General features: G+C 37.2%; 1 protein-coding gene across 1 annotated transcript in view; it reads left to right on the top strand.

Moving 5' to 3' along the window:
- The window catches only part of LOC115415494 (E3 SUMO-protein ligase PIAS1-like), a 109,056-nt gene that overhangs the window by 25,226 nt on the left and 58,531 nt on the right, over positions 1 to 25,299 (top strand). The window lies entirely within an intron of this gene.

Below are 25,299 nucleotides of genomic sequence, written 5' to 3'. Positions count from 1 at the left end.
TGTCAACACAGAACAGGTGTTTCAGTTTCATCCTTCTTGTAGTCAAAATAATTCCAGATAACTGAAGTTGCTTTTATTTTTGGCACCGGGTCTTCGTTTTTGGTGGTTTTCTCTTGTTCGTTGCTCATTTTTCAATGTTGTCAACAGCAATTCACTCCATGTGCAGGGGGTGTGGTCTCCTTCAGCAAACTGATTAAGAATGATTGTGATTGGTGGATCGCTGTGCGTAGTGTGTGTCAGGTACCCGGGTTGAAATTAGATGAGAACATGTTGAGTTCATTTGCCTCCTACTTTACAGAACCTACGATGTGACTATTGCACACAATGATGATGCTCAAACCATATATTGTGCAGCTCTGCTTTGAATCATTCAAAATAATAAACACAGCTAGGTTGGTGAGATTTCTGTCTTTCAGCCTATTAGAGTGCCTCAGAAAACAGTCGTAATAATTGGTTAAACTGAACTCCAGGGGACGTTCAGTTATGTGGTGGACGTTGCTTTTTAGCCATCCTCTGGCATATGCATTTGCATTTCAATAAAGTTTTCTTGGAGGTGCCTGGAGTGTTCTTTTGTCTTATGGTGTACTTGTAGTCAGGAATATTAACCAGTTGTTGGACCCTTCCAGACAAAGATGTCTTTACACTACAATCACTTCTCTTCTTTCACTGCACTGATTTCCATTTCACTCACCATGACTCTACTAGTACCAACTGGCTGAAGGGAGTGAATATTTAATTGTCATTACTGTTTTGAAAAATGTGTTCTCACTTTGACACTAAATATATATATATATATTTTTTGTGTGAATTCTTCTCCAAAAAGCCAAATTGTCTTGACCATAATTTCGTTTATAAAGAATAAAAGGGGGCCTTTTTTTTAGGCACTGTATATTCCCTTAAAGTTAGTATTTCTGATTTATATGTCCGATGTTACACATAAATAAGTATTTGTGCCAACATCTGTGATACTGGTAATTTTAAAGTGTCTCCCATCTGCACCAATTAATTGGAATATGCCTTTTAATGCTTTCTAAATTTGCACTAAAAAAGGAACCAGCAGACAAGAGCAGGAGGTAAATCATAGCGGAGAAGACTGGTTTATAAAATATCCAAGAAAAAAAAGATGAAGAAAACTGCCTGAATTCTGGAGAATAAGCCATCACAGAGGTGACGGTGCAGAGCAGAAAATCTGTTCTTAGTTTTTAAAGAAACTGGAGTTGGTTGAATGTTCAGTGCTTCTCCTCCTCTTTCAGGATTGCTTGGCCACTGGCCAGTCCCAACCTGTGTGGCCTCATCAGACGGGCCTCTGCTACCTGTTTCCTTTCATTATGGCTCCGCTGCAGTCGGCAGCTCTGAGCCTCAGCGCGACCACGCAAACAGGTGTGCGTTTACAGCTGAACTGGGGTCATTGGCAGCTCCTGTGTGTTTGATTATTTTAGAAGCAATGAAAGAGATGAAAGAGAGAGCAGACATGCTTGTTTCAGAAACCTAAGTGCTGAAGAGTTTGAATTACATCTAAGGCTCAGACGGATGCAGCAGTGTCACGGAATCTCTGCATCTTTTTGATAATACACTTTTTTTTTTTTTTTTTAATCTCAATGGCCATGAGCTATTTTGAAGGCGCTGTGTTTAGTGTTGTCTTTGTTAGCAATTTCTTCAAACAACAATTTCCAATTTTTCAATTTTTGAAACATTAAACATTTGCCTTCGAGTGGTCCATATTTTGATGGCTTATAACATGGAAATGGTAGGAAATCATATGTACCTTGAGTGACCTTGAAGGGGCAAACTCAAGGTCCCCAATGTCTAACTTTCAAAAATCCTGTTCTCCAAAACTACTGCTCAGCTTTATTTCACCTTTCATATTTATCTTCCTTCATCAAAGTTTGTTCGCAAATTTGATTTTTGAATTTTTGACAATTTTTTTGAAATATTAAACATTTGCCTACTTATAATGGTCCATATTTTGATGGTTTATAACATGGAAATGTTATAAATATATGTAGTTACTATTGAGCACTGATAGGAAGTCATATGGACTTTCATTGAATTAGTTGAGTTCTCCTCCAGTGAAAGTACCACCCACTTCTATTGGGAGATTGATCTGCATCAAGTCCACAGGACTCTAACACAGTGGCAGAACCTGACAACCTTGCAAATTCAAATTGGTATTGATTCTTGATAGAACATGCTGGTCAGATACAGGGACACTGGTCCTATTTTTGCCTGTAAGAGAGAAAAATAACACAAATCAGATTTTCAGGCTTCCATAAAGTATCCTGTTTTCTGCAACCGTGTGCCATCCAAATGACAAGAGGCTCAGTCAGAACATATCCAGTGAAGTAATTAGAAAACAGAGGATTAATGTGTATGTGTAGAAACTCCTACAACTCCCAAGATGCTTTTCAGTGTGAAACATCTACATACAAAGACTAAAGTTTTCCAGTGGAAACAGAAACTCAGATTACATATCTATCAGCAGATCAAGTTTGCTGATAAATCTGACCAAAATGAAAGGTCGACCAATTTAAAAACGTAGTTTTGAGCAGGAGAAAGACAGTATCAAGAGTTTTCTCACCACAGTTTCCTGTCTTTTACGGTTGCACAGGGAATATTATTTATCTTAGTTATATGTTAGATTTGTTCGTTCAGAAATTATATGTATTTAGTGACTTTGTTGTTATTAACTGTTCTACTACTCATTTGTTTGGCGTTGTTTCTTGCCTGAGTGTAATGTGAAAATGTACAGCCTGTCTTTTTTTTTTTTTTAATTTGACACGACAATGGTAGTTTACTTGTGTTTAGATCGTTGAAGCAAATGACATCAATTTTTAGATCCTGAATCCTAGATTGTAGATTAGGCCTCTCAACCCCAGACTGTAACCACCGCACCTAAGGCCCCTTGAAACCTAGGGAAAACTCTGCAAAGTAATGCATTACTAGGGGTGGGTGATATGGGCAAAAAAAAAAAAAAAAAAATCTCTATAATTTTTAAAAATTTCTCAATAACGATAATCTGACGATATCCTTTAAAATGTGAATTTCTTTCTTTCTTTTCTTTTTTTTTTTATTACAAAAAAATGGCTGTAAAACTCTATTTGCTTACCAGGACATCTATGGATAGAAACAGTGTTTCAGAAGATCAGCTGTTGTTTTTAAAGTACTTCATACATTTTCTGCAAGACATGGGGGGTGGGGGGGCAGTAGTTATATACGTGGGGGTGCGGTCCATCACTAACGTAACTAAGGCTGGGGTGAAACTAAAGTGAAACCTATCATGCTTTCAACATCGGACTTCCGGCTTCTATTATACAACGAATCTTACAAGACATTTTCACAGCTTCTAACCTGTATCCACTGGACCCCCTCCACATCAATTTGTCACAGTTACCCCCCTTTACGGTGCCCCAGCTTGCATATAACATTATTTTGACCGACATCAGTCTTGTCCAAACCGAACCATTTCCAGACTAGTGATGTGGACCCACGTCTCGCTAAGAAATCATCCACTGAGACGGAGACTCCTGCAGATTTCTTCCATGTGAGACCATGTTGTGTTTTGGTTCCACCCAGTCACCACGAAACTGAATCCTGTCCGCTGATTGGCTTCTGAGGCACGCATTCAGCCAATGAGGACTTCCATGCACCTCTCCTTTACCGTCTATGCACCGTCCATTTGTTTTCTTTTCCAGACAGTATGAATACTCCATAATGTAAAATTGCACATTGTCAAATCAACATTACGATATATATCACCCACCTGTATGCATTACTTTAATAAATAAATATGGAACTGAATGTTAAAGAAAATAAGTGTGATTTGTGTATGTATTTTCTGAGAAAATGGTTGCCCTCAAAAGTCAGTCAATCCAGTTGAAGCCTGATTGTCACCTATTAGCCTGGTGATAGTGATAGCTAATCAAATGTCTTCTGTGTGAATAATGGGTCCATCTCCTTTACTCGTATTTGAAAGGTTGAAAATTTGCTCATGAAATCCCATAGAAAAAGTATAACAACATTCCAAAATAATGAATAAACACCAACTCCATCTGATAAGGATCCGCTTTTGTTTTCCACTAAACAGAACATTGTTGGAGTCTGGAAACATTTGTCATTGATTTCACCATCGGAGTCTATGCTCAGAGGTTTCTCATTATTCTTTGGCTAACATGAGCACAGATAACCATAGATTTGTGCTGGTATGGGTTTAGATTGTTTCATTTTCCACCTCTCAGACTGAGTTCTTCACAGCAGCAGTGACTTCGCCTCATGGGTAGCGGTTTAACAAAAGCAATGTTGAAATATTTAAAACCGATGGCCGTTACATAAACCTATTAGTACTTAAATTATCCAGAAGACCTGTGTGTTTTCTGCGGTGAAAGTGAGAGTGAAGGGAACGGAGCGGTGTGAGAGCACTCCAATATATCTTTTACTTCTCAGATAACATGCCCATCTAATCTGCCACCTTCAGCCCCCCCCGCCTGTGTTTTCACTGGAGCTGTGGAAAATCTCATTTAGTTTGGAGGCTCAGCTGCTCTCTCTCTCTCTCTCTCTCTCCCATCCCCCCTTTCCCCTCGCCTGTCCATCCATCATTCTCATCTGCAATAGTTGCAGCAAATTATATCCCAGCAAATTACTCCTCAGTCTGACAGAAATTAACAAAACCCACCGGAGAGACAGGTCTCCAGGTCAGAATCCACACAGCTCATTTGAAAAGGACTGCTTTGGTGTGTTTAGACAGTTGTTTTTGGAAAGATCTGTGTCCACATCTCCTTGAACCACATCTGAAGGTAGTCTGACCACTGTAGCATCAGTTGCCACACTTGGGGCTAACGTTGAGCACTCGCATCACAGGTTAACTATCCTGATAAAGTAAAACAAATGTAAAATGTATGTGATGGTTACGGCTAGAGCTGAAATGATTAATCGAATTGATTTAAAAAATTATTCGATCACAATTTTCCTGGGTAGAAGCTTTGTTTCCTTAATTTCTCTGCTGCTAAACCTTGGTTCCACTGTTGTGTCTCACATGGAGGCTTATTATGACGCACATGACGCCAGGATCAACACAAGGTTGTATGTTAGTTCCATCTTACGTTGTTTTAGTAAGTTTAGTCATTTTGATAAGTAATTTATTAAGTTGGATCTAAATGTGTTGAAGACTGCAGTGCACCTATTGTTTGTAGATGTCATTGGACTTGTTTGTTGTTAATATCTATAGATATTTTTATATATACACTTTCATACTATTATTGTTATTTCTATGTAGATTTTTTTTTTTTTCACTTTTGTACTTTTTGTGGTTATTGTTTCAGCTGGTTCTGGAATAAAGGACAAGTTATTGTCATTTTCACTTGTCCGTTTCACATTTGTACTTTTTTCTTCGCATATTCAAATAAACCAAACTGAATCAAAGAAATAATCGATAGATTAATCAGTTATAAAAATAATCGATAGCTGCAGCTCTAGTTACCACAGAAGTGGGGAGTTTACAAAGCAGCATGCTTTCTGCAGCACCAGTAGAAAATAAATCATCTACAGTTGGCTCATCACAAAGCTAGATATAATAAAAATCACCTTCCCTTTTAGATAATTGTAATTCCCTGTACACTTGTCTAAGTCACTCTGCTCTTCGTCGTTTACAGTTAAATCCAAAATTCAGCTGCTTAGATATCAACTAGGGGTGTAACGGTGCATTCGTTTGTACTGAACCATTTTGGTTCAGGGCCTTCAATACAATACGGAGGTGTACCAAATGAGTACATGTAGCCTATGTGAAGAACGCAAACACTTGCCTTAAGTTTCAACATGAACCTTGAAGCAGAACGCACACAGTATAAGCAGGGTGGCCACAAGTGGAACGCATGTGCAATGTTTGATATCCTAGATGGACATGTAAGCGGTCCACGCACCATACACATGCTGAATATGAACCAGCATGGCAGCTCAGAGCCACGGTTATAATAGTTTTGGATTTTTCATTCTAGTTTATTTTTATTTAGTTTTGACTTTTTTCTCTAATTCAGTTTGTTTTAATTCGTTTTTAGAGCAGGTTTGCTGTTTTTTATTAGTTTTCGCTTTTTTCTAAATGCATAGTTTTAGTATTAGTTTTAGTTTTGTCGTATCTTTTCTCTTCTTCTCCATCGTATTCAAATAAATCCCAGACAGGACTCTGCTGCTTTCTCCCAACTTTAGTCTCCATGTTTCCAGGTAGAGTGGGGACCAGAAGACAACTGGAAACCACAAGTGACGGACCATTAAATATCATATGGTGCTGCTAGCTAAAATTGCTCGAGCGAAATAAATCGATTTCGTATCAATCTGACATTGACAAAGACGAAAACGAAGGGAATTTTATACATAATTTTTATCCGTTTTAGTTAGTTTTGTCAGCACACAATACAGTTTCAGTTGGTTATCATTTTTTTCTTTTAATAATAGTTTTTATTTATTTCAGTTAATGAAAATGTTTTTACAATTCTAGTTTTCGTCATTTTGTTAGTTTTCGTTAACGATAATAACCTTCCTCAAAGCAGTGTCACAGGTTCAAAGCCAGAGTTGAAGACCCTTCGTCTTCTCTAAGATCTCCGATTTGGGAGCATTTTGGATTCCCCGTCAGTTATGTCAATGGAGAGAGAGAGTCGACAAAACAAGAGCGGTGTGTCGGCATTGTTTCGTAAGGTTTTGGTTATATTTAGTGTCAGCTGTAGAGTGACACGTAATTGTTCAGAATATGTTGCATTTTTATTTCAATATAGTTGTTTTTTTTTTTATGAAATTGGTCTCCTTCACTGTACCGAAAATGTATTGAAAATGTATAGAACTAAAGACCCCTGTACTGAAAACATACCAAACCAAAATTTTTCTGTTCCGTTACACTCCTAATATCAACCACAACAACTTGTCACTCACATTACCCTTGTTCTCAGATCCCTTCATTGGCAAAATCCTGTTCATCACTTTTAAAGCACTGCACAGTTTCAGCCCTTTTCACGCCATATGTAACCTCTTGACAACTCTGCTCCTCAAACACAGGTCTCTTATTCATTCCTTCATTCCCAAATTTCTCTATAAAAGGTGACTATTCCTTTTATGTTATTGCACTAACTCTCTGGAACTGTCTCCTTCAACATATCAGATGTGGAAGGATTGTTTTAAGTGTCTTTCAAAAACTCACCTTTTCATCAAACATTTTTATAGACCAAAAATATATAGACCTAGTGTGTGTGTGTGTGTGTGTGTATGTGTGTGTGTGCGCCTGGTGTGTGTACATCTTTATACATGTCCATTAGTGTGTGTGCTTTATCAGTGTATGTGGTAAAGGATTTTCATGTACGTTTGCTATAATTCCTGCCTGGTTGGTCCATTTTTGTACTTGGGTTTTATCTTTTCTTTTATGTGTGAACAGATCTGTAACCATTTGTTTTATTAAATGCTGCGTAAATAGAATTTTGCTTACTTACAAAATTGTATCACTAACCACACTATTTCATGACTTACCGTTACTTGTACAGCTTTTGCCCTGGGGAACAAATATCTGACCTAAATGTGGAGAATGAGAAGACATTAAAAGTACCAGGTATAAATGCAAAGGCAAGATTGAAGACAATGTATCCAGATACAGATCACATCAAAATCTGCATCACTGGTAACGTAATGTTAAAGTAACAATTAGTTACAAATGCTTCTTAGTAAAGATCAATTTCTGTTCTCGTGTGTACTGCTCTGCTGTGGAAGCCTGAACAGGGTTTTATTTGGATCCAGCTCCATCTGTTCATCCCTCTGAACACAAAACCTTTTGGAAAGGTGACTTTTATTGACTTAACTGAAAATCCAGCATGTGGAGTCATCCCTTCTCAGCTGCATAGAGCTGCTGGAGGTAGCGGCTCTGCTTTGTGCCCTGTCATTTCTTTTACTGGCAGCACTTAACAAACTTAACTTTTCTTTTGATACTCATAAGCTAGTAATTTTGATAATGAAGGTGTTAAAAAGAAAATCAGCTTTGTGTAATCATGGATTAAACTGGAAGTGAATCAGGAACTCAGTTCCTGTTTTTGAAAAGGTGGATACATTTCCTGAGTTACTCTGAAGATTACTGTCTTAATGGTAAAGCCGATAATAAACGTACTAAGTATCCAGTGAATTTAGATGTTTTTAATGATGGTTTAAAAGAGACAGTGTTGCTTAGGCATGAGATGCTTCATCATATTTGATGCATATTTTAGTCTAGAAATATGCGTAAACATGTTTAATGGTTCGGGCACAGTAGGATTATCAGATCTCAAACATTTCAAGAATATGGGAGACTACAGAGAGATTTAACCGATTTATAAGATTTTAATTTTAAGAATGAGCACATGCGGATTTAGTGAAGATGCAGGACCACATACTTAAATGACTGTACAATGTTCTTCATTTAGAATTCTTACTTAGAAAACCAAATCAGGCTTTTACTTTTTGAGGGCTGGCCCCAGTTTCACTTCAGAGCTTCAGAACTTCTCTTACTCATACTGAAGCTTTGCAGGGATGGAGGTCTATGAATCAATGTATTATATTTATTTGTAAATAAAGATTTTAGTGAAGATGATGAGTAACGTGATGGCTTCTACATGATTAATGTATCCACCTACCTAATGCTGAATGTTCAGGTCCAGCCCTATACATTTTGCAGCATGAGCTTGAGTTGGAAATTAAGCTTTATTATTATTAATTTCAAATTGAACTGCAACAATTAATTGATTAGTTGTCGACTATTAAATATTGTTATATTGTCACAACAGTGTGGTTGCACATTGCAGCTTTCTCTCACATTGAGCAAGCCAAATGCTAAGATTAGCCAAATGCTACAGTTGGTGACTTCCTGCTCATCTTGATTTCATTGGATATTGCCGATGTCTTTTAAATTTTCCATCGCAGTTTCCTTCACGTTACAGGACTTCAAGTCACATTTGCTGGGCATAATGAGTCTGACCCAAAAACTGCTCTAGTGTGAGGCCAGCATTAGGGAAAGCGACATCGAGCCAGTATTGATGAAGGTGTCTGTTTGTGTTTAAAATGATGGAGTTTACTTACAGTGCTGGGTTGGAATAGAACCAATTGTGTCGAAGTCATGTTGTTGAACTATGAACATAATATTCCATGCTGTCAGACAGACTCTCAGGGAGGGGATTCGTATATTGTGCTCACAAGGAAAGTGACAGGAATAGTGGTGTAAAAAAAGGAAAAGAAAACAAAAAAGGAGTGTGAACTGATAATTCAGTTCTGGAGTGAGGACATGAGGATGCTGTGTGTTGTTTTGGAAACCTATAGGATTGTTGTGCACAGCTTACTCTTAGTCCAACATCTCAAAGGTTTCCAAAGCTACTTTACTGGCGCTTTAACACTGCAGTGATTTTTTTTTTCTCTTCCCTAAAATGGATCAGCCCTTTACTGGCCTGGAGGAATTTCATTATTCTGGGTTTTTATAGCTTGCAGTTTTAGTGTCAAAATGTTGTTTCAAGGGGCTTTCCTTTATGGTCGACACAGCAATCTTTTATTTGGCTCACATTTAAATATACTGTATACCCTGTGTGTAAGATATCAGGTGCTACAAAAGCACAAGACTTTCTCCATAGCCCACAGTGGTCAAACCTAGTGTGTGTGTGTATGTGTGTGTGTGTTTGTAAGAACTCCCTTGTTACCACAAGCTATTCTGTGTGTTGTATCCTCTCTCCCTCTTTCACCCTCCTTCCTTTGTTGCAGCTTCCCTTTGCACCTACATGTCAAGTTGTTTCAGTAAAACAACACTATAGAGCCCATTCTCACAGAGAGCTGCTTTGTTCAGGTTTTGTGGTGCAGTTTGAGCTAGTGTGGTGTGAAACTGTTGTTTTTGTTGTGTGGAATGTTGAGGCATTAATGCCTGCCTCCAAAATATTACATTTTGTATATCCCTCTAACACACAGGTGTCAAACATGTGGCCCAGGGGCCAAATCTGGCCCCCCGCCAAAGGTTCCATTCCGGCCCTGCAGAATGAAAGTGCAAAAATGAACCTGAACAGTCAAGGTTGTCTAAATCCTTTTGGTCCAGGTTCCACATACAGACCAATGTGATCTACAGTAAAAATAACAACACAATAAACCCATAAATAATGACAACAAGAACTTTTCTTTGTGAAAAATTATGTGGAAAAATTTCAGTGAAAAAAAATCACATTATTCTGTGAAAATATTTACATTAACAAAGATATTCTTTCACAATAAAATACAAATAAATACATAAATCAAAACAAAGATGAACAACCCCAAATGTGCAATTTGAACAATATTCTGCCTGTTACTAAATGTTTGGTGCATTTATGGATCCACTGTGAACTGGAGTTGTGTTAATAATAACAGATGGAATACTGTAGAAATTGTTCAAATTTTAGTTCCAAACTCCAAAATTTTAACAATATTCTGCCTGTTACCAAATGTTTATGTAACATTGTGTGTAAATGTACATGTATAAATAATAAGTCGAGGCATAATATCGTTAAAACTGCATAATTTTTCAAATGAAAGTTCTGTTTTTTCAGGTTTTTCACATCTTTTTTGTAAAATGTAAATATTTTCAAAATGTAATTGTTTTTTTTGTACTAAAACAAAAAGAAAAACTTGGACTTGTCATTATTAATAGGTTATTAAGTCATTATTTTACTGGTCTGGCCCGCTTCAGATCAAATTAGGCTAAATATGGCCCCTGAACCAAAATGAGTTTGACACCCCTGCTCTAATATTACACTGTATTTAATTGTTCTGCCCAGGTACCACTGGACACCAAAGTAAAATTGGGCATTTTGGCCTTTTATAATATTTTTTTTAATGTTGATTTATTTGAGGCAGCATTTATTGATTCTCATTTTTAAGCTGGTAAAATGGGTGAAATAGCAAAACCTGTTGGAGGGGTACAGTGTACTCATAGAACTGGAATTACATCCAGTAATTGTTGTCATTGTAGCACTGCGTTCAGTGCACTGATTTGCACAGCCTGTGTGTTTTCTTTTACAAGCACAGTGACAGTAGATCCATCTGTGAGTAGCTCCTCCTCTCCACACAATCTGAATCAGAAGTCACTCATGTATTGGAGGAAGGATTGTTATTGGCTTGAGCCTGGATAGAGGAAGAAGAGCCAAATCAATCCAGAGTTCATGAACCACTTAGGATCAGGAATCCCATCTGTCCTGCCCATCCCAGATTTTTGTCCATCCCATTTCTTGAAGACTGTTCACCTGATGCTTTTCAAATTTGACACACGTTCTTTAACACTAGAAGTGTTGCAGTGCACACTTTGATGGCTGAATTTAAATGTTTAAATTTTTTTTTACAAATATTTGAAAGTTTCAACTTAGAAAATTTGTCCCAACAATTTCTTAGACACTATTCACCTAGTTCTTTTCAAATTTGACACCTGTGTTCTTTACATGTGCCTTTCTCTCAATTTTTGCATTTTGTACCAAATTTTGAAATGTTTTTGAAAAGACTGAAAGTTAAGCTTCCAAATTAAGCCCTGGGTAGGCAGGATATCAATGAGCAGAAGGGGCAAAGTGTGTGACTGGGTGGGGGTATTAGTAAGCTCTGCTTACTTTTTCACTTGTTAATGAGTTATTAAACATGAAACCCAGTCATTGACAGCTGAAATGGCCAATCCTGAACCAGGGATATGATGTCTATGATGGTCACATCACATTAATAGACCTACATTGAGTTTTTTTTTGTTTTTGTTTTTGTTTTTTACAGGTGTCATTCAGTGTTCATTTGTTTTCTTTGGACTCTCTAATAAATGTTGTGGTACGTTTACAATAAGATAGAAGTATGAAATGAAGGAATGAAAACAACAAAACTTAAACGTGTGGTTAAAATATTAGCAAAATAAATGTGAAAGACAAAAGAAACATATATGATGATAATGATATTTCCAGGAGTATGAAACTGTTGTTATCTCCTGGTTGTGGATCTATCTGTGGCACTCTCTCCTTCCTCCTCTTCCACCACTCATATGGGTTCTCTCCTCCATTTTTTTTCAGTGTTTTTTCTCTCTTTTTTCTGTCTTAAAGCCAACGGAATGTTACACATCCGCAGTGTGGTGCTGCTAGTGTTTGTGTGTGTACCTTATTTTTGTCATGTTTATGTGAGCCAGTGTTTGTGCTTGTGTGTATTTGTCTGTCTTTTGTCTGTTTGCTTTGTAGAAATAGTGGCTGGTGGGGGTGGGGTGGGGGGGGTGGGGCTTTGCATGTTTGTTCGTGTGTGTGTGTGTATGTGTGTGTGTGTGTGTGTGTAGGTGGGTGGGGGGACTGCCAGTGTCATCATTTTTTCACGTCCCCCTCCTCTCGACCACATGCATATTTCATGGAACTGGTCATTTATGTCACCAGCAGGAGATTTCCTCAGCTGAAGGAATGGTGTGTGTTTGTGCATGTCTATAAGTGTGTGTGCACCCCTGTGTGCTCTGGGGATACCACGTAGAATAATGTATATTTATCTAAATTATGATAGTATTGAGAAGAAGAGCATAGACAGACAGCTGCTGGCTATGTACACCTATGATTGAGCAGCATTGTCCTGCTGCTGTCTGTGTTTGACTGATATGTTTTTATATCTGCAGTATTATTCAGAGCCACAGCGTCACAATTACATCGCCATATGGATGTCTGCCTGATCATTTTTTTCGTTCATGAATATGCCTGCACCATATGTCTGTAGGATTGTGTCCTGGCTGTTCATTGTGTCTGGAGCTCATATACATTAGGTAGTTTTTTTTGTGCTGTTTGTACTGGTATCTACAGCTTGTGTGTATGTATGTGCACAGAACTATGTGTGGAAAGTGTACACAAGATGCAGTGTTTGGATTGTAAACAGCGTATAACTGGCTGCATATGAGCCGAAAGAATGAATATATTTCGGCTAAAATTTACTTAGGGGGTCAAATGAGTGGCCATTTTGTCAAAAAAAAAAAAAAGTTGTAAGAAATGCATAGAACTGTGTTGAAATAATGCTAATCCATTTGTGCACAGACTACTGATGTTATTTGACAGTGTAAGCTATATTTTCAGAAATATTGGATTTTGAATAGCACGTGTATGTGAAAACTTTTGCTGGTGGACGGACGTGACATTACCCATGATGATCTGGTCAGTACCAGTACTTTATTAGGAATAAACATATATTCTTACCATTGCTAAGTCTCCTCTTCTTCATAAATGTTAGTATTGTGGATCTAAAACAATAACAGCTGACACAAAAACACAAAATGTGGCAGTGGACGGATGTGACATGGTTGTTCCGGATCCCATCATACTGATGCTCGGCAGCCATGTCACCGTTTCCACAAATGATCCCTGTACAAAAACTAGGATCAGAATTATTTATTAGAATAGAATGGAATAGAATAGAAGCTTTATTTGTCATTGCATAATAAATACAATGAAATTGCAGATGCACCCCACATAACAAAAACCCACAATAACATTCATACTACATTCTTCTCACTCATAAATACATTCAATAAGCACAACACACACTGAAACACATCAATATTAAAATACTACTATATAAAAGTGCAATTCTATATAAAAAAGTGCATTTTGTATAAAAGTCCTCTGGCTTGGATTTAAAGTGCTGGTGGCTATGGTATATGTTGTTATTGTATAGTTTACCATCATACTAAAGAATAAATAACAATATAGAATTGTTATTTCTTTATGAAAATGCTTATTATTAGAAAACTGTTGATTTAAAAAGTGATGTGTCACATTCTTAATGTATGTATTGGTGTAACATAAGCAGGATGGATCAGCACCATACTCCATATTGCAACCTGTAAAAATAAAACATGTGATATGTAGTATAGAATCTTGTAAGAAAAATTGGGGAATCTAAAAGAATGGAATATTTGTTTTTCCGGTAAATTCGGTTAAAATATAACTTGGCCATTTTTCAGCATGAAAATATAGCATTAATTGTGATGAAATTGGACATTTTCGACCTGAAAACATAGTTCATATGACCATCAACATGTTGCAACAGAACTGAAATCCTGTCAATTTGCAGAACTTGCATTTACCAACACAAAGTTCCTTTGGGGATTCACTTATATTGATTTCTTATGCACAAAGACATAAATAAGACCTCTAAGCAAATTTTAGCCATTCCAAAAAGTTACGCTCTGATAAGTGTATCAATTTAGCAAAATTCTTGAATAGCTGCTGTTCTCAAATATGAGAATGTGTTGCTCTTGTGTTTGTTCCTGGCTCAGAATGAAGCACAGGTGGTACCATCCTGATCATGAGCACGACGCCATCAACTGGCTCCTGATATGACAATGCAATTTAGGAGTTTCATTAATTATGTGAATTCAAGAAAATTACTACTATCGAGTTAATACAGTATTGTACCCAGTTTTAACTGAAACTTAAAGCAAACACTTTGGAAAGTAGGATGGCGTGATGTGGCCAAAAACATATAGAAATTTTTTGAGATTGAATCAATCTTTGATCTAAATCAGAGTTTTCTTACTTCCTGTAAAGTACCAACCAAACCAGTTTTCTGTGGTTTCTGGAGGCTTAGGCTGTATGTGATTGCTTTTTGTTCTTGTTATCTGACTGGCAGTTTGCATTTCTACATAATATTTGACCGATATTGTTACAGTAGTGTCAGTATCCAGATGAAGTAAACACATGTTCACATTTTTGCGTGCATACAGCTGCAGTGTTTCCATTACTTACCTAAATTGTAGCAGACTAATTTGTCCCACATTTTCACACCAGCATGACTCAGGGGTGTCTAATATGTCAGTCGTGATCGACTCAACACCGTGGCTGAGTCTCCTCCTCAGTCCACTTCTGCTTGTTTTCGGCGTCTATAACTCTTTCTCTAAAAATTAAACTAAACTAAAAACCTGCTGGTTGTAGGTTAAAAAATGGTGGTTCATAGTTTTCACTGTTCTTGTTTTGGTTCATAACCCCCGCCCACCAATGACATGACCCCCTTCATCATCGGTGGGCTTGAAGTTGGTGTTTACCTGGAACCTGTTTGGAACTACTTTGGAACAGGTTTGACCAGTGCTTAGGCAGTGGAAAAACAAAGAACCAGTGCTAAGTCAGGCACTGGCTCCGAACCAGCCCTGGAATGTGTTTAGTGGAAAAGGGGTATAAGTAAAAAAGATGAGGACGATGGAACTTAGAACTGACTGTTTTTGGTGCCAGGCTAAAAGTGAGCAAAACCCATCTTCCAATTAATGTCAAATCATTATTTCTTTCATTTTTAAAGTGATAATAAACACTGAAACATGCTTTTGAGCTGTGCTCTTAATTACAGTATATTACTGTAGTTTGTCTTTTTCTCCTTTGCTTTTTTCCTCTCCTTAAATTCTGTTTATTTATGTATGTACAGCCTGAATAAACAGAAATTTCAATGAAAAATAACAGTTCCATCGCAGTAAATGAATAGTCGTAAAAATATTGCTATAATATGATCCAAAGTGATGAAAAAACATAAAGTTTCTCGTCAGATAATAATAACAAAAACCTATCACACAGAATCCAGAGAAATTATCTTTTGACCAGATCCTCCATTCTGGCACATACAAAACTTCTACTATTTACTGTTGGCATCTTCCAAGTTTTATTGATGTGACGAGGGCTGTGTATTGGCAAGAATCTGGTGATACGATACAAATCACAATACTAGGATCATGATACGGTATGTCACGATATAGCGTGATACTGTTAAAAAGGCAATTTTGTGTTTGTTTTTTTTTTTCAAATGATTATTTCCTTGAAAAATTGAATAACACGAGAAATATGCACAAATACTAAACACATTTTTATTTGATCCCAACAGGATCTAATGTTATATCACAAAATGTTCCTGTGTTCAAACTTAAATTCTGTTTTACAAACATTATAGTTTAAGATCCTGTTCAAATGTTCATATTCTATTAGTTCAGAACTAACATCAGAACATTATTTTTGTACAATCCCAACAAAGGAACGAACATCTGCCTCTCAGACAGTAAAAAGTGCTTTTAGGATGATTCAAATAAATATTTTTTTGGCAGACAGTGTTAAATAATAATAAATAAGATATAAACAATAAAGAAAACAAAAAAAAACAAAACTGAACCTCCACAATATCTGCATTTGAATAAATACCTAAAAATATTGATACAGTTCTTTTTAATATCAATACAGTATTGTGAAATGAAATATCGCGATTTATTGCAGAACCGATATTTTCCAACACCCCTAGATGTAACTAATTTTACTTTTTACCCTCGGCCACACTGGTCGCAGGGTATTGTCATCAGTTGGTCGTCCATCCGTCCGTCCATCAGTCTGTCCATGTGTGTGCAAAAACTTTGGCGTGCACCAGTGGTTCTTAACTGTGGGGGGCAGCAGATGGTCAACAACAATGATAAGGTGAGGGGAGCTCACTTTCACTTTCCCACAGCTTTACCGAAATGTCCTCCACATACAGGTCTAGGGCTGGGTAAAAAAAATTGTAGGCTGTACAGTTGTACTGCTGCGGAGTTAGAGGAATAGTAGGAATAGACAACCCCCCCCCACCCCTCACCCCCTTAGACAGAGTGTTACAAGTGACTTCGTTGTAGCAAAGGCCCAACATGATGTTTTGATGTTTTTAACAGAATAAAGATGATAAAGAAGTCCGTCCTGAGCCACTGTAGAAACATGGACATGTTTCTGTCCCATTCATTATTTAACAGCAGATTCAGCTTTTTACTGCTGAAATGTCATATTTGTTTCCTTTCTAATGTTAATATTGATACCAGTATTGATGATTCACATGGCTGCGGTAGTCAAATAATCAGGTTACAGCTCAAAATTTTACTTTGGTATGACTAAATGAATCTGAATCAATCAATTAATACAGAATCAAATTGATATCTGATCAAATTGAATTGTAATTAACTGATTCAGAACTTTATGAATCATAATGGAATTGATTAAGGAAATTGACAATGATACCCAGCCCTATACAGGTCCATCGTGTTACTTGTAGAATTATGTACTGAGGTCCAGACTGAGGATGGATTGAGGTCTGTGGGGGGGGGGTCCGGCACATCGTCCGTCCTTCCATCCGTCTGTCTGCACAAAAACTTTGGCGTGGACTGAAAGGCCAAGGGTTTTCAAGTGCACTTAAATTATGTTTCTGAGTCTGCAATCATTGTATCCTCTCCATGCAAAAGTGGAAAAGCTTTTACATTAAACAGCAGGACTTTTGAGGATTTCAGCTCTCTTAAAAACTACTGGCAACACATCGCTTTTAACAATAGTACAGTTCTATAGTCAGGCTTTTCACAAGCACTTTTGCTACAAATGAAAGTTATTCTTTACATTGTGTGCAGGCAACAGTCACATGTAGTTTCAAATGTTAGAAAAGCACATTTCCAGGATAACGGGTTAGGAATGGGCTCCAAAATAAAGATGAACTGTCTGATGGCAAATGTGAGCATTACTACACATGAGCAGTGTAATGAATAGTCAACAATAAATAGTTTGTGAATGTAAGTAATTAAACTAATGAAAACTTTGTTCTTTGTCATTTAGGGGGCGTTGGCTTATGTGTGTGTGCGTGCGTGTGTGTGTGTGTGTTGCTGCATCCATGCCCTGTTATTAAGGAAGATGAAGGAAGTTGGGTTGTCAAAGAGATGTATGTGAGAACAAAGACGGATCTTGACCAGTCCTGTTTGGATCAGCATTTGTGTGAAACAGTCAAAATAGTATTTCTTAGTCTCTGTCTTTCTTTTTTGCCTAGCATCCAAAGACCGACAATCAGTATCTGTAAATACAGTATTTTGGGTTTGAAAACCCAACCCACTGTTTTACTTTTGGCCTGGAAAATGCACAATTAAGGCAAAAACATCTATAAAATATATCTGGTTTTTACTATCCACTGTTTCCTCCCGCTCAGGCTTTTAGCTTTTCCATTCAGTCTTTCCATAAATTTTAGAAATTCTCTTCTTGATTATAAACAGGCTTTGTTTTGTATGTATTTGCAGTTAATGATTATTGTCAGTGGCATTGTTCTGTCCATTATTTTCTTGATTGATCAATTAGTTGTTTGCGTCCTAAAATCCCAGACAACAATGGGAAATGTTGATCAGTTTTCCAACATGATGTCCTCAAATGTCACAAGTGGAGGAAAGAAAACAGAGAAGTTCACATTTAGAGGCCAAAGCTGAAGAAGCTAACATTAGAAAATGTGTTTTTCTTTTGACAAGTTAAGGGATTAATGTATTATTGGAATAGTGGCTGATAAAATGAATAGTTAACGACTATTCATTGAATAATTGTCTCAGGTCTTGGTGCAATGCTTTAAGCCTGTGTTTCTCAAACCTAGGGTCATTACAAATGACATAAGATAGACATGAGGTTGGAATAAGATAAAAAATGTAAGACAAAAACCAGGTAGAAGACAGGAAAAGATTAAGATTACATAAAATGCAACATTAAAAGAAAAAAATGCATAAAAGAGACAGTCAGAATATGAGTGTTTTGTCAGTGGAAAAAGATGAAGAGCAGTGGTAACTCATGATGTAGGCTATTTTTGTTAATTCCCAAGGAGGCACTTGATTTGTTTTTTGGTTCTTGGTGAAGAACCACAGCTTCGAGGGGTCAGTCTCTTATGGTTTCTGTAATTGTGAGTCACCTGTCAAAACTTTGAATTTCCAATCATCTTTGGAACATCTTAATGTATTATATCCTAGGGCTGTGCAATTAATCGAAATTCAATTACGATTTCGATTATTACACGCAACGATTACAAAAACTATGTAATCGAGAAAAAACAATTATTAATTTTGAGTTGTTTTAATTCACGTGCACGCAAGCTACCATGAGCTGCTCTGCCCCGCCCCCCTCTAAGCTACTGCTGCCAGCTAGCCGGCAGGTCCACCCCAAGAGGAAAGCTGTACCTAGCGGTCTGGAAAAATGGCAGGAGAATCACAGCAGAAGTCCTTGGTAAACAAAAAAGGCAAGTCAAATTCAATTGTATGGAATCACTTTGGGTTTGATGAAGAAGACGAAGAGCAAAAACACATCACGTGCAAAGTGTTTCGTAGTTGTGTTGTGACTGGTAACACAACAAATCTTTTTAACCATCTAAAGTTTAACCACCGCCACCTTTATCATAATCTTATGAAAAACTAAAACGCATAAAAACAACTTTGTCCGCAATGCAATCTTCAATCTCCGAATCTCTTTATGCTGCAACTCCCGTATTAACCTAACCTTAACCCGTATAACCCTAACATGCGTATTCTAGATGGCTGATGTATACAGAAGGCCTGAACTGAAACCTCACGGCACACCACTGAATTTACTGTTTCATACTACATTGAACATACTTGAATTTATAATTTGCACTTTACGTGAGTTTTTTTTTTTTTATTGCTACAGTTCTATGGCAAGTCAAGCAGTTTAATTACAGTGCACTATTTGTTTACAAAAGGAAACATACTTGAATTTACAGTACACTTATTTGCATTCAAAGATTTTTTTGTTTCATACAAAAGTGAACATACTTTGTTTTAGTGGTTAAAAGCTTTATTTATGTTTAAAGAGTATATTTACATTGCTTCGCAAGAAAAAAATAAACAACTTTAAGGTTAACAAATAATCGTTTTTAATAATCGTGATTTCAATTATTGCTAAAATAATCGTGATTATTTTTTTTTCTATAATCGAGCAGCCCTATTATATCCTTTATTTTCCAAATTACTGCACATAGCTGCTTGCTTATCAGCTACTAGAATACAAATAGCTAGAATAGAAATAGCTGCATCATCTCAGCTGTTAAATATAACAAAAACACAACATAAATCTGTCCAGATTTGACAAGATTCACTGGCTTCATGATTCAATTTAATTATGGTGTTGGCGTCATGGTGCATCTTGGAAATGAACCTGGAAATGTTTCTGTGCCTCTTTTGTGTGATTATAACTTCACTGAGTTTCATTTTGTGATGGTGTGCCTGATGAAGCGCTGCTCCAAACCAGAAGTTGAACTTGAATTCAAAACAGGTAGTTCCTTCCAGCTGCTCCCCCTATTATTACCAGAATGGGTGGTACATGTGGGATACGTTTAGGTGCCACCCAGACACACAGGTCAGTAAAGGGTTCTCGGAGGCAAACTGAGCAGCTCAGGTGTCTTTGTGCTGACAGAGGATGCTGGAGTGTTCCCCAAACCAGCTGTGTATCTACGGCATCTCCTTAGTCAATTAAGACTGAAACACCCCCAACAATGCATCTGAAGGAGGTGTTCTTAACCCTAACACCTCTAATGATGGACTTCAAAGAGTTACTCTGCAGAAAAAACTCATAACGTCTGTCTTTTAACAGCTGTCCAAAGTTGACTGTGAGAGCTGAAGTGAGCAGAGGTGGGTGAGAACATCATCACAACTAAGAAAGTAACAGTCTGTCATTCTGTCCTCTGATTGACGATGACATCTACAAACAAGTGTTCAGAGAACGCAAACCTCCGCCAAGCACCCTGAACGGTGTGCATGTGTGGATCGACTATTTCTGTTTAGATTCAACAGTTTCCAGGTTGTCCCATACAGCAGAAAAAGTTGAAGCTTGGTACCAGTCATGTGTTTGTCAAATTATATTCAATTCCAATCAATATTTGTTGAGTTCTAATGATAAATGTGTGGTAAATGGGATTTTTTAGATTAGATTAGATTAGATTAGATTCAACTTTATTGTCATTACTCAGTATACAGGGTAATGAAATGCAGTTAGCATCCAATCAGAAGTGCAAAACAGCAGAAGTGCAGTATAATACAGTTAAATATCATATGTACAGGTAAGTAATATGTACAGATGAGTGCAGTTATGTACAACTAGTGCAAATAAGGTGGTTAAATTAAATATTGAATGTGCAGTTGAATATACAGTTGAATAAATAGGATGTTCATTACAGAATATACAGATATACATACATACATATATACACCTATGCATGCACACAAAGCTTCAGTGTGGATGTAAGCATATACATATATACACACACATGTAATTTTCAATGTTAAATGGAAATGTCCACAGAGTCCACATTCCACAGTGGACATGGACAATTTTGTGCCAGATACAAGATATTGTTCTATGCTACGAGTGGATCAAATTGGAGGCTAATCGGAGTCGTTTTGAATTTTTTATGAATTTTCAAACATTGCTCAGTGATGAGAGATAGGAAAACTGTAGATTTTGTGACCTTGCTGTGACCTTGAACTTTGGCCTACTTGACCCAAAATTTAATGGGTTGGTCCCAGGGCCTAGGCCTATCTGTGGGTACAATGTGGGAACGATGGTTGGAATAGTTTTCCGGTAAAGTTGCAAACAAACACACAAACAAACACACAAAGCAAAGTGATCACAGTACCTCCTGGAGGAGGGAATAACTCAGCCACATCCAGAAGATATGCCATGTTTTATTTATCTGATTCCTGATCAGTTCAACTACAACATGACCTGTGTGGATGCGAGGGCACTCTCACAGCAGGGAGTAGAGAAGGTACAGCTTCAGTTTCTGTCCTACTTATTCAATAAGGGGAAGGGTAGATACGGTTTGGGTGAACTACCCAGAAAGGACAGTTATTTAGTTTAATGTAGTTTACAATTATCTGTGATTTCAAATTCATCATTAATCCATGGGTAGGTAGGGTATTACAGAGCAGGAGGGGCAAAGTTTTGTCTGACTGGGTGGGGTATTATTACGCTCTTCTTACTTTTTCAGTTCTTTAGCATATCATCATTTCTTACCTCAAAAAAATTGAGTAGTAAGCCACGGAAAATATGTTTTATTAAAAAAGGAAAATAATCATGCTAAGCATGTTTTTCATTAGAAAAGTGATGTCATGCCAAGAAAATGTATCTAACTTTGTTTTGATAAGATTTTGCAGCTAATATTGAGCCAGGATTCAGCAGTTACAGGCTTAAAGAATGGCTTACATAACATTCCAGCAGAAGAACAAAATTGTTTTTCATATTTTAAGAGTGAGAACATTTGCTCAACTTCTCAGTTTAAGAATATTAAGTCTATTTCAGTGTTTCCTGTGGAATTGAGCTCTTGGTGTGGTGGTGTGTCATTGGGGGGGGGGGGGGGGCGTGTGATCCACTCAATTTGTCCATGCACTTCATTCTTCTTGGTTTCTCATAAAAGAGCTCTCCTGTACAGAAACTCTGCTGGTGGGGGCCCACCTATTATGGTCCAATCTACAGATTAACATTATTGGCCCTTTTCCACCAAATTACCAGGAATTTATTTACCTGGGTAAAAGAATTCCTGGTAATCTGTGTGCTTTGCGTTTCCATTGCACCCCAGAGTTCAGAGTAATTTATTCAAATCAGGCTGATGATGTATGGGGGAGCGGTAAATGAAACTGCACTACACCTCCAGTCCAGTAGGTGGGGTAAGAAGAAGAAGCTGAAGGCCCAAAAAGCACGATGGCACTTATAAACGGCAACTGACAAACACCCATCATTGTTTGTGCGACACAGTACGCCTAGGATGGAGGACGCCCAAGTTGTTCTCATGTTTTACTACATTACGAACAAAACCATGCGATCTGAAAAGGGAAAGAAAACAGACATTATTTGCAGAGACATTTGCAAACGCACAAAGAGAAAATCTTAAAAAAGAAAAGGATTTTAGAAGCTGTTGAGGAGATTGACTGTGAGATGGATGAAATGCGTTCCAGCATGTGTATATGTGGGACTCCCTAAACCCAGTGACAGTAGTGGTTCTGGTACGGTCCAATAACTGCTCCCTTGTCCTTTGGTTTATACTTCTGTCATTGGGTTTACAAATGTATACTCAATTTGGATCAAATGTAAGGGCTTTTCTGTGAGCCAGGGGTTTGACGGGGTTTGAGTGTGTTCTTCACTCCAACTTTATTGTCATTCTGCTTTATTCCAGCATAATTTCACTTCAGATGGGTGTTATTTGGTTTTAATGCTGTACACAAAACGTCTACACGTTTGTAAACCGAATGACAGAAGTATAAACCGAAGGGAGCGGTTATTGTACCGTACCAGAACGACTACTGTCATTCTGTGTCATTCAGTTTAGGGAGTCCCATGTATGCGTATATACACATGCTGGAAAAAATTTAATAAAATCGTCAGCTAAGTTTCAGCACCATAAACTTGTCACAGCTGCAATATTCAAACACGTTTTAGCTGATCATGTAACAAGTACAGCTCATGTACATTCACAAACTCAGCTCTAGCACAATAAAATGACACAGTACTTTAAGTGGACAGGTTGGGTTAATGTTTTACTGGTTGTTCAATCACTTAATCCATCTGGAATACATTTTAGGTGAAGTTAACCATCATTACATATTGTTAATTTTTATTTAAAAATGGTAGCTCATGTAACATGTAACATTTCAGTCATTAAACTAAATCACGTCTAACTTTAAGTGTGATGGATCTGCCTTTTTCATGTCTATTGTTTTATATAGTCCAGGTTTAACCCTAAAGTCAGACACATTTACTCAAATGCCTGCATTTAATTCAGCTACATATTACTTAAGAAAGTACTTATACTCTACTTATATTTGGATGCCTTGTAAATGAACAGACAATATTAGGTTAGATTTTTTTGTTTTAATTAAAAGTTGAAACACAAAACAAAAGGTGCAAAAAACAAGGTGCCTTGAGATTAAAAGGGAAATAAACATGTGAAAGGTTAGGGCTTCTGGCCAACTTTCCGGACAAGCTAATTTTACATGAACACAATCATTTCGTGTCATTGATTCAAAGTCTCTGTGAATTTCTTCCTCCACAAATACGCTCAGAAGAGCCTGAACCTCGTCGTCTGTCCACTTGTTGTAGCTTCTCTTTTGGTCAGTCTTCTGAATTATCATAAGACAAAGCTTGTGGAAAAGAAATAAACAAAAGTTTGCTGCTGCACAGTGGCTTAATAGCGGGTGAACAGAATGCTGCGCGTGTAGTCCACCAATCAGCATTCTCCAGCACACAGCCCCGCCCCTCAAAAATACTGGGTAATCTGAAAAATACAAGGCAACCTCCCTACCAGGAACATCTTCAGGGAAAGTTTAGGGGCGAGGGAAAGATTTTTACCCAGGTAATGTAGATGGAAACACACCAGGGGTTTTCAAAGTTACAGGCAATGCTCAAAGTTCCTGCAGTGGAAAAAAGCCTGATGAGAATTTTATTTGAAACACTCACCTTTCGTTGTAGCAGCCGCTCGGTGTAGAAAAAATCATCTCAGAAAGGTGCGGTGTCACGTACAGTTTTTACCCCCATATTATTTTTGTACTTCTGGTGTTTTCGCACATGTGCACTATTGTGGATAAATTTGGTACAGCACACAGCGTGCTGGTTTTACACCCATGTTGTTTTTACCCCCATTAACTAGGGGTGTTAGAAAATATTGGTTGTGCAATATATCGCGATATTTCATTTCACAATACTGTATCAATATTAAAAAGTACTGTATCAATATTTTTAGGTATTTATTCAAATGCAGGTACTGTGGAGGCTCATTTTTTTTCCTTATATTTTTATTATTTAGCACTTTTATTAAATAATGTTTGTTCCTTTGTTGGGATTGAATTAAAATACTGTTCTGATGTTAGTTCTGAACTAATAGAATATGAACATTTGAACAGGATCTTAAACTGTAAGGTCTGTGAAACAGAATTTCAGTTTGAACACAGGAACATTTTGTGATATAGCATTAGATCCTGTTGGGATCAAATAAAAATGTGTTTAGTGTTTGTGCAGATTTCTGATGTAATTCAATTCTTCAAGGAAATAATCATTCCAAAAAAAAAAAAAGAAGCAAACAAAAAAATTGCCTTTTTAAAAGTATCATGATATATCGTGATATATCGTATCGTGATCCTAGTATTGTGATTTGTATTGTATGGCCTGATTCTTGCCAGTACACACCCCTACCAGTAACTGTGTAGTTTTGAATAGCCAAATAAAGTGATGCTGAATAAATGGGGTAAATTCAGTATGACAGGTTTCACTACCAAATCACTACCGGATGTTTACATCGAAAAGAATGCAGTTGCACATGCCCGATGGTTTGGAGCATGTGCATAATTCTTAGGGGGGAAAAAATGTGGGGGAAAAAATTTGTACAACGGCACGAAGCTCGCACGGCTTTTTATGGAAAATAGTAGGGCTGTTATATTCTATACATATGTATGATAAGTCTAATGCGACAGTGATGATTTTTTTGTATCAAATGTATTCTGTTGCACCAAGGGTTTTGTGGCGGCGG

The sequence above is a fragment of the Sphaeramia orbicularis genome, chromosome 3, assembly GCF_902148855.1.
Source record: "Sphaeramia orbicularis chromosome 3, fSphaOr1.1, whole genome shotgun sequence".
Taxonomy (NCBI): Eukaryota; Metazoa; Chordata; class Actinopteri; order Kurtiformes; family Apogonidae; genus Sphaeramia; species Sphaeramia orbicularis.
Note: the sequence above shows the minus strand (reverse complement) of the source record. Positions and strands in the feature narration are given on the sequence as shown.